The sequence below is a fragment of the Triticum aestivum genome, chromosome 4B (assembly GCF_018294505.1).
Source record: "Triticum aestivum cultivar Chinese Spring chromosome 4B, IWGSC CS RefSeq v2.1, whole genome shotgun sequence".
NCBI classification, from domain to species: Eukaryota; Viridiplantae; Streptophyta; class Magnoliopsida; order Poales; family Poaceae; genus Triticum; species Triticum aestivum.
Genome location: NC_057804.1, coordinates 291,690,289 through 291,697,135, shown reverse-complemented (window position 1 = coordinate 291,697,135; position 6,847 = coordinate 291,690,289).

Genomic DNA, 6,847 nt, shown 5'->3' with positions numbered 1-6,847 from the left:
GCGGCGATCGGGCACCGCGGGCCTGCTGCGGACAGCGCGGGCCGGCAGCGGTGGAGGCGCGGGGCAGGCGATGTGGCGGCACGGTGGGGATTTCGTCCGGCGGCGGAGAGGGGAAATTGCTAGGGTTAGGGGTGGATTCATCCGCAAATTTCGGGGAAGAGGGCCTATATATAGGTAGAGGGAGCTAGGAGACTCCAAATGAGGAGCGGTTTTCGCCCACACGATCGTGATCGAACGACCGAGAGCATGGAGGTGGTTTGGATGGGTTATAGGGCCACTTTGGAGGGGTGTTGGGCTGCACACAAAAGAGGCCTTTGCGGCTACCCGGTTGACCGTTGGAGTATCAAACGGACTCCAAATGGCACGAAACTTGACAGGCGGTCTACCGGTGGTGTACCAAGGCCGCTTGGCAAATCATGGTCCATTCCGAGAATGTTTAACACCCGCACACAAAAAGAGGTAAAAGGTGGCGCGGGGGACATAGGAGTGTCGGATTGCAAAATGGACAACGGGGAAAATGCTCGGATGCATGAAACGAACACGTATGCAAAATGAGATGCACATGATGACATGACAATGTGCGACACGCAAGCAAATGACATGGCAAGGACGGCGAATAACTGGCAGACACCTGGCGCATTGAATCCGGGGCGTTACAACTCTCCCCCACTAACAAGAGATCTCGGCCCGAGATCTTAGGAGCGAGACGGGAAAAAAACGGTGAGGTGAAACAAGAAAGCAAGAGGAAAAAAGAACAAAGTCAAGAATACTCGAGTAGGAAAAGGAAACGACGAATATGATGAGAATCAGAACTCTGAAAACAAAATGAATTCGAAACCACTCCGGTTAGAACAAGATAGAAGCAGAATAAGAATGAAAGAATTGACAGAACTCTGGCTGAACAAGAAAAGATTAGAACACGGACTTGAGAATATGGAACGATACTTGACTTGACGAACAACACAAAACCTCCGAAAGACTTGACAGATTCGAATGAGAACAACGGGGAAGAAGATGACAACTTCTTCGACGAATGAATTTGAAAAGCATCCTTGCGAGAAAAGATTGAACGAAGTTGTTGAGAAAATCAACAACAAAGAATTGCTTGTTGTGGACTTATGGATAACATCTCAAAATTTTGAGGTGATAACCAACCACAAGCGGAAAAGATTGAATAGCTGAGAGGAACGAAGAAATGCAAAACTCCACTTCAAAAGAATGCAGAGAATTAATTGCACTTCTAGATGCAAGACGAAAAAGATACTTGAGCTCCTTCCACAAGAATCTTGATGAACACTTGAAGAATGAATTAAGTACCGACTGACCACCGTGAAGAACTCCGGTAACAAAAGAATGACGAGATAAAATTGAAGGATGAAAGGGATAAGATTAAAGCCTTGCAATGATTAAGATGGAGCTTCATGACGGAACAAGCGCGAAGCTTGGAACTCCGGAAAAGAAAAGACGAACAACTTAGAACTGAGAAATTATTCAACATGAACAATCTCCGAAGGAAGGTATTAATCAACTTGATGAAAGAAGAACAGGAATTACCTTATGCTTATCCTCCATCAGTTATATTGATGAGAAGCAATGAATTGCATACAACTTATTCCCATTGGAAAAGATTAAGGGAGGAATATAGCACGGAATTTGAGAAAGTCTTCTTGAACCACCGATAGGATTGGAAAGAACGAATGAATATATGTGATAAGAATGGAAAAAAGGAATCTTGAATGAACCATGGTAAGAAATGACAATGAACGAAGAAAAGAGAAAGAATCGCCGGGAAGAATTAGAGCAATCACGAAGATACTTGAGGGAATTTAGAGAAAAGAGAACAAAGAGATCGCGAACTAATTGAAGAATACTTGAGTGAAGCACCGAAAGAATATTGAAATGAACGAAGGGGCACGGATATAGAATTATTGAAGAACGAATCTGAAAAATTAAAACGAAGAAATATTTCGAAAAGATGACCCCCGGATGATCGAGACGGAAAAACAACTCCTGAAATACTCCAGATGGTTGAAAAGTATTGCGCGACTAGAAACAACTTGATAGGGTAACATCGAGCTGGCACCGCGAATCTCCGGGAGAATGGACAAGATTTAAGAGAAATTCTTCTTCGGTCTTCAAATGTTGAGAGTAACGATGAGAAACACCACCAAAATTGTTGAAAAACTCCGGGAGAATGAAAAGAGGAAAGATTGACCCGAACATAAAAGAATTTGGGAGCGATCTTGGAGAAGGCATCTGACTGATGAAATTCATACTTACGTCAAACTTTAACAAAAATTATAGAATAACTCCGGAAAATCAAAAGAGTCAGGTAAGATCCTGGGAAAAGACCTGTGGGTTAGGGCCCACTAAAAGAAAACACCATTGAAAAAGGATTGTTGAATAGATAAATGATGCACCGGAACAATTGAAATATTTGAATGAGGTGATAACTTCGAATTAATTGGAACATAGACGAATCTCCTGAGATGTCTTGAGCACTCCGGAAGGATAAACTGGCGAGAGGCGAACGAGCAAGGAGAACACTTGATCCAAGGAAAAGAATGGGATCAACTCGAAAAACTTGAATTGAGTGCACCCGAAAAAGAAAGGGATGAAGAATGACGAACGAGACGAGAATTCACCAGTTGAAATAATTGAGGGAAGACTGAAGAGACTCCACATGAATGGAATTGATGCTCGAAGCAGACTCAGACTCCGGGAAGAAGAAGGTGGGAGGGCAGGAAAACAAAGGCAACTTGGAAGGGGAACCGACGAATATCTTGAAGAAAAAACACCGGTTGAAATCATTGCGGAAAGAAGACAAAGACTTCACACGAGTAGGATGGATACTCGACAACGGACTCTGGATCCGAGAAGAAAAGGGTGGGCGGGTGGGAAAAAGAAAACAACTGATGATTGAACTTGCGAAAACGGAGAGGGTCGAATCGACTTGACGAAAAATGCACTGGATGCAAGGAGCTGAGGAGCAACGATCGGAAAACCAACTGCGTGATCCTAAAGAAAAATTTGAAGGGGAAGAGAAGTAATTCAAAACACCTACGTCAAGATTCCTCACCGAAGCGACGAAGGGACTAAGGAGTAAAAAGAATTCCTACTCTCCGATATAACTAAACTCCGAAAACGGTTTTCTTCTAGACTCAACAACGGGCAAACTACACGATCAATCAAGGGGGCTCCTATGGTCGGTCGAGGCTCTGATACAAACTTGTCACACCCAATATGTGATACTATCCTAAAGAGACTCGAAGGTCCCACCAAGGAGAGAACCACATATTGATACGCTTTTGCAAGGTGGATATCATTACATCAACATTACATAATAGATGGGGATACATACAAAAGGCATACAATGCCACATGAATACAACATCATCTTACATAAGAGCACTATCCGACTACGGATGAAACACAAATAGAAACTCAAACGACATCCACCCAGCTAGCCCAGGCTGCCGACCTGGAACCTATCCCCTGATCGAAGAAGAAGCGGAAGAAGAACTCCAAAACAAGTAAACATCACTCTCGAGTCATGATCATCACAAAACCTGTACCTGCAACTGTTGTTGTAGTAATCTGTGAGCCAGAGGACTCAGCAATCCCATTACCATGGGTAACAAGACTAGCAAAGCTTAATGGGTAAGGAAGGGGTAAAGTGGTGAGGTTGCAGCAGCGACTAAGCACATATGGTGGCTAACATATGCAAATAAGAGCGAGAATAGAAGCAAACGGAATGGTCGTGAAGCTAGCAATGATCAAGAAGTGATCCTGAAACTACATACATTCAAACATAACCCAGAACCGTGTTCACTTCCTGAACTCCGCCGAAAAGAGACCATCACGGCTACACACGCAGTTGATGCGTTTTAGTTCAAATCTGGTGTCAAGTTCTCTACAACCGGATATTAACAAATTCCCATCTGCCACATAACCGTGGGCACGGCTTTCGAAAGTTCAAACCCTGCAGGGGTGTCCCAACTTAGCCCATGATAAGCTCTCGCGATCAATGAAGGATATTCCTTATCCTGGGAAGACCCGATCAGTCTCGGAATCCCGGTTACAAGACATTTCGACAGTGGTAAAACAAGACCAGCAAGACCGCCCGTTGTGCCGACAAATCTCGATAGGAGCTCCACATATCTCGTTCTCAGGGCACACTGGATGAGCAAGACGTCGGGTTGGCATAGACCCTGATTGCCCAGGGGGCGCCGGACATCGCTCGGTTTGGACCAACACTTCGACAAGCATTGGCCTGGGGGGGGCTAAAATAAAGATGACCCTCGAGAGAGCGACTCCCAAGGGAAAAGTAGGTGGTGGTGAGGCAAATGGTAAAACCAAGGTTGGGCCTTGCTGGAGGAGTTTTATTCAAAGCGAACTGTCAAGGGGGTCCCATAAATCACCCAACCGCGTTAGGGACATAAAATCCGGGAACATAATACCGATATGACGGAAACTAGGGCGGCAAGAGTGGAACCAAACACCAGGCATAAGGCCGAGCGTTCCACCCTTTACCAAGTATATAGATGCATTAATAATATAAGTGATATTGTGATATCCTAACATAAACATAAACCAACATGGAGCAACCTTCACTTCACCTGCAACTAGCAACGCTATAAGAGGGGCTGAGCAAAGCGGTAACATAGCCAAACAACAGTTTGCTAGGAAGGGTGACAAAGGTTAGAGGTTCATGGCAATTTGGGAGGCTTGATAAGCAAGTGGTAGGTACGCAGCATAGCGATACTACGAAGCAACTAGCATAGCAATGATAGTAATGAGATCCAAGGTGACGGTCATCTTGCCTGAAATCCCGCTAGGAAGAAGAACGAGTCCATGAAGAAGATGAAGCCACAAAGACGAACCGAGCGTAGACGAACGAATCCTCACGAACGCAACGAAACGGGAACTATCGAGAAGAAGCACACGACATGGTAAACACACCACACATGAACAAGGCATTACGATCAACCAAGGATGATGCATGACAAGGCTACATGAAGCTACTCATGGCAAGAGATGATGCATACAAGAACAACACATCAAAGCAAGTTTAAATGAGGCCGGAAACAACATAGAACAATTCCGGCAGTCCTCATATGAAAATTTCAAAATTGGTACAGATTTGAATAAACCTTATGTTCAAGTTGTTAAACAGCAAGTTAAGATGCACCAAGATGATCTACACGAGATTCTAGTCAAGTTACATATAAAGTTCATTTAATTCGGAGCTATGGCGTAGAAGATATGAGCAAAACAAATTAAACATGACATTGATGCTAAATGCATCCGAACATCAAGCAAACACCTCAAACCAAGGATGCAACATGATAAGATGAAACTACATGCAAAATCAAGCAAGTTTCATATAGATCACATTCAAAACGGAGTAACGGTTCAACACATACACTCTATACTAGTTTAAAGGACAAGCTGTCCAAAACAGCAACTAGGAATCTAGCAAGCATCAAAATAATATGCTACAGCACCTCAACATAAGAACAAAAAGCATGGGCATGAAGTACAGGTAAAGCACGAAAAAACGTGAACACTGAGCTATCTCCAGAAAACAGTATAACATGCTCAAAAGGACATGGCAAGATTGCAAATAATAACAGTTTACAGACTTGGCAGAAATAACATCAGGTTGCAATGTTTGGAGCTGTCAAACTACATGCTACAAGAAGTTAACATGGCAAGAAAACGCATGGCATGCTAATACTAAAGACAAATAACAAAACTCCCTTACTGAACTAATTCCAAAGATCAACATAAAAGATGGTAGCATCCATGCAAACATGGTAAATGATATGACAGATTTGGACATGGCAGGAACAACGATAAGTAGGCATGTTGGTGAGCTTGTAACACTCACCACAGAGCATTACATGGCATGATAAGGCACCCAACAATAATATGACATAATTATGAAGCTAAACATGACAATATCATGGTCATAGGGTGCATGGATCTCTAGCAAAGCTCATGGCAAAACTGAACTTAATCTTAATAGGCTGACAGTAACATAATTTAGCAATTTGAGAGCAAGATGACAACAAGCTATAGCAGGCTATAAATTCGACCAGGGGCATGGTTGGATAGAGCATGACATATATGATAAAAGATCCTTAGTGAACATCTCCAGATTATACCAAGAATGACTTGTAGCAGCAGGTTTATATAGCATCATGATATAGCAGATTCAGCCTAGCAAAACAGCAATAGCAAGTACCCTACTTCACGCGCTTGATGCACTCACTACAAGACTCACAAAAATACATGGATTACACCACTGTAAAGATGGCATGATGTAGCTCAAAACCCATGTAGACATCAAACTCATAGGATGCACACACAAAATGCAATAAAAAAGACAAAACAGCAAGTTCTGATAACAGACCGCAGTTAACATCATATAGCACTCTTGCAACAATGATAAGGACATCAAGATGAACACAAAAAAGCATGGCACAATGGAACAAAATGAAGATCATCTCATGATGAACATTCCGATATATTATACGCCTAAAACGGAGCAGTATGCAGAACGATATGGCATGATGAACAGGGGACCAGAATACAAATATTTCGGGACTAGGAAAATTTCGGGGGTCAACCTGCGAGTTGATTTGGATCTGGGGTCGGGCTCGAGCTTCACCGGAGCTGCTCGCCGGAGAAGAGGAGGGAGATGGGGCCGGCGAGGTCTTGTAGGGGCAGAACGAGGCGGATCCCGTCGGATCTCGCTGGATCCGGCGCCGGCGGAGGCGAGGGCGAGGCCGCCGGCGAGCTGGCGCGGAGGACAGCACGCACGGCGCGGAGGCGGGCGGCGG